Source organism: Macrobrachium nipponense, chromosome 1 (genome assembly GCF_015104395.2).
Source record: "Macrobrachium nipponense isolate FS-2020 chromosome 1, ASM1510439v2, whole genome shotgun sequence".
Lineage (NCBI taxonomy): Eukaryota > Metazoa > Arthropoda > Malacostraca > Decapoda > Palaemonidae > Macrobrachium > Macrobrachium nipponense.
Window position 1 is genome coordinate 135915293 of NC_087200.1, and position 5076 is coordinate 135920368.

Genomic DNA, 5076 nt, shown 5'->3' on the forward strand with positions numbered 1-5076 from the left:
CCAGGAAGTTATTACATAATTTGACTTAAGTAAGAGAACACAGTGATGAAGATCGAAGGAAGTTCTTTACATGCACTTCCATAGAGTTTTCATTTGACTTGGAACTCTCTGACATCTCAGTAAACTTCCTACATGAAATCGCTTTAAGATGTGATAGGCTCTTTGATAGACAGCATTTCTTTTTATGGCCATCAGTATCAGTGCAACTTGACCAAATACAATTATGCAATCACACGAAATGTTAATCTGAGTCTGGAACGGAAGGACTACATTACTTGACAGTGGAGCCATTTTATATTTCAAAAGCAGATAACGTCATAGCCCACTAATGTGAAGAAAAGTCTTGCCAGGCTATCGACATGGATTAAATCCAAGAAACCGCAGGTGGTGTCAGTCTGGAGAGGACGCGAATTTCAAACCACGTAATTATCCCAGTAGGTTTCAGACCTTTCGGCGCATCCAGCTTTAAAAAGTTACTTTAATGAACTTTTATCCTTTGAGCATTTTGCAACTAATATTAGATTGGTATTACATAATGCCAATGAAATGAGGGTGAATTTTACGGTAATTACCTTCCCTAAAATAATGCCTGTCTGTCTGTCTGTCTGTCATCTATGGATGTGTGAATATGCAAATAAGTGAACGGGCTACAGGGGTATTACATATCACATTTATTATTGAATTATTCATATTCTAGTCAACGGAGAATCTGATGGTGAAAGTCTGTAAGTTCTTAACACTCTGGGTGGATTTTTCTCACCAACACGAATCCTTAGCTCAATTATTATTATTATAATTGTTCAGAAGATGAACCCTATTCAGATGAAACAATCGCACAGGGGCCAGTGACTTGAAAATCAAGCTTCTTAAGAACAAAGTGTTCATTTGAAAGAAGTAACAGAAGGTAATAGGAAGCACAAAAAGAAAACACCAGTCATTAGAAAGCGTAAATAATGTGAGGACTAAATACATAAGTAGATAGATTTGCATTTTTGCTTGAAATTTTGAGATTCCAATTACCTTAGGGAGACTGTTCCACAGTCCGGTGGTGAGAGGGATAAAGGACTTTGGAACTGAGAAGTCCGACATATACGGCACTATTAGTGCTGTTCTGTTGCAGACAAACTCTGGTCTCTCTTAAGGGAGGAAAAGAAGAGAGGGAATCAATGATCAATATGAGAGGTCTTTGTTGAAGTACAACTTCTGAAAAATTAAGAACATCGATGGTCCAAGTCAAAATTGCTAATGTTAGGACACAAACCTACCACCACGAGCCACTCTAATTATAGGGATCAATAAAAGGCGAAGGAAACAATTCCCGTCTCTTCTACAAAATACGTCTTCAGTTGGTTAAAAGGGAAAAAGTTAAGTATATCTTAGTTTACAAGACCACTGAGCTGATTAACAGCTCTCCTAGGGCTGGGCCGAAGGATTAGATATTTTCACGTGGCTAGGAACCAATTGGTTATCTAGCAACGGGACCTACAGTCTATTGTGGGATCCGAACCACATTAACTATCGAAAAATGAATTTATAGTCACCAGAAATAAATTCCTCTGATTCAATGTTGGCAGAGCGGGGAGTCGAACTCGCGACTACCGAATCGATAGGCGAGCAGGTAAACCACTCGTCCAACGAGAAACTGGTTAAAGGGAAAAAGGTAAAACCAATTGAGTCACTAAAAGTTCGAGGCTTTTCCACATACACCTTAAGAATGAAAAAGAGAAGTTACAGGGTAACTTACATAGAATTTGTTATCTTTTTAAATAATAAAAGGAAGAACTTATCTTTTGATAGAAAAATTCATGAATAAAAATGAAAAATGAAAAAAACCTGCCCATTATGACCTGAAATGGATATTTAAATAACCTTCGGTAAAATTCACTGTTATTTCTTAATATTTCAATAATTTTCAACGAAAAAAACATTATATCATTATCTACCGACAATAAATGGACTGAATGAATAAGGCCAAACGCATGAATCCACTTAAAAGTTTAAAGTTTGCCTAGTATGTCTTCAGATCCAATATTCGTCAATTCATATTTCCGATTTTTTGGTATTACTCATAAATCGAATAAAAAAATTTCATATGCTGACTGTCATAATATATAACACATTAAGTATTATAAACTCACTTTCGCCATTTCATTTAACTGATAGGGATTTGAATTAAATAAATGAATTAGTTCATGAATAATCAGTGAAGCACATTTAAGTATCGAATTATTTTTTATGCTGCCTTTCATGTCTTATTCAATGACGACGAAAGTTAATCACTGCCATGACTAAAACTGCTTTCCCATTGTGAACGCCCGACTGGACCCGAAAGTGGTATGAACCTCATTGAGCACCTATCACGAGAAATAGAAATAGTCACCATTCCGAAATATTTGTTGATACAATTAAATGCAAAGCTAATTTGCTGCTTTGGTATTTCTTGTAAATACATAATAATGGACGCTCTACCACACACATTATCCAGACACACACCCCACGTACACCACCCCTATATAAATATATATATATATATATATATATATATATATATATATATCTATATATATATATATATATATTATATATATATATACATATGTGTGTGTGTGTGTGTGTGTGTGTGTGTGTGTGTGTTAAGTAAATCACAAAACTAAGGACGTGATTTCGTTTATTAGCTGAAGCCATGGGAAAGTTAAGAATGAAATGACAAAGTGCCAAGTACTTTCGCGTATTTAGCACATCTTCGGGCCAGAAAGATGTTCTATATACACGAAAAGTACATGGCACTCTGGTCATTTCGTTCTGAACTCTCCCAGTAGCTTCAGCTCAGTTTACATATATATATATATATAATATATCTATATATATATATGATATAATATATATATATATATATATATATATATATATATATATATATAGTATACATATAAATATATATGTATATATATATATGTATATATGTATGGTATATATAAATAAATATATGTATATATATAGATATACATATATATATATATATATTATATATATATATGATATATATATATATATATATATATACATATATACAGTGCACACAAACACACACACACACACTATATATATATATATATATATATATTATATATATATATATATATATATATATATATATAATTTAAATCAAGCCATACCAACTTTTGTCTTACAAAATGCAATAACATCGCTGTTTCCATGTTTGGTTTAAGTATGAAAAACAACTGAAATTTTGAAAGATTATTGGGAAATAGTTCATCCTTTTTCTCATATTTTCCACTGAATCCAGCTTAAGTATCATACATAACTAAGATGATCACTGATCTCGTTTTGAGAAATGTTCATTTATTGCTCAGTGGAAAAAGTCGATGAATTTGGTTATCTCGTTTTCTACAATAAAAATGTTATTTAGTACGTGGTGTAAAATCTGTATGTGCTGAATATATTTTTTATATTTCAGATATAAAAATAACCATTTCGCCCTAAAGATTTCGATCAATCATGAATTTTGAGAAACTTTATTATTTCATTATTTATTTACGTTATATGCTGCTTATTTTGCATCAAACTTGGCTGTACACATTATTTTAGGCAACCTCTTCGCAATCGTATCTCGTGCTTAAAAGGCTATGACTATATTCCCGTCACCATTAATCATTTATTAATTAAAATTTCTTTGGTTGTTGCTTGTATTAGCAAAGGGACTTATTTATGTAAGCATTATCCGAAGAAACTTTGATTTATTCAGTAACTAATTTTATCATAAATGACTGAAAATATTTCTTACATTATTGTGACTGCATTAAAAAAATACTGATTAATCCTCCCCAAGAAATGAATGACATTTCCCTCACCTTTTGTAAAAGAATAATTCATGAATGTCATGTTACTTAACAAGTCATTATAAGTTTGAAAATGTAGAAGGAAACAAATACAATCCTCTTGTAAACAGGTTCAGTATGCATCTACTATGGTAGATTCACATCAGCAGTGCATCTGATGTCTAGGCCTGTCCCTTACTACGCTCCTGATAAGCCAATCACAGGGCTCGAAACTCTCAGTCTCTCGAGAGAGTTCACATAGGCAGGATTTATGTTTCACCTCTCCTGAGGGATACTTTTGAAAGACGTATCCTTCGGGTGTAGTAGAACATACATCTTGCCTATGTGAATACTCTCGAGAGACTGAGAGTTTCCAGCCCTGCGATTGGTTTATCAACAGCCAATCAGGAGCGTCGTAAGGGACTGGCCTAGACATCAGATGCACAGTTGATGTGAATCTACTATAATACGTATTTATACCTATTTAATATATATTGATAACATTTCCAAATTGTTTCCATATTTTTAAATATGCTATTTTCTTGCCCACAAATATTAAACAATAAATACTTCGTTCACATGGGAGTCACTGTACCTGGGTAACAACTTATACAAGCAATGTATTAATTTGCAGGATTAAGAGTAGGTAATCTCCCACTACCGCTCTTCAGACATCGTCATATTCCTTCCATTTGCTTGAAAATTAGTTCTATTTGTCTCGTTGTCGAGACAAAGAAGACATTTTGATTTTCATGGAAGAGAATAATGACCTTGTTCCACTGATGAATTCTACTCGCGGAGAAAAATTTGAGGTGATTCTGAGATTATTTCCTCTGGAAACATTCTAGTCAACTGGCGACGACTCTTCTTCAGCCAGAGATCAGGCATAAATGAATGAAGAATGATGCGAACTAATAAGGCTGAATGACTGTGAAGGGAAGATCCTCTTCCGGGAATAGGATTCCTTGTAATCCCTCGAATTGCAGAAAGCGTTCTCTTCAGGATACGGGTCGGTTTTCTTAGGGAAATAGCTTTATAATGCTTGTCGGTCTCTTTATATATATATATATATATATATATATATATATATATATATATATATATATATATATATATATATATATATATATATATATATATATATATATATATATATATATATATATATTATATATGCAGAAGCTAGGTATTATGACGTACCTTTAAGTAAAAGGGGATATATATTTCTTGTACAGGA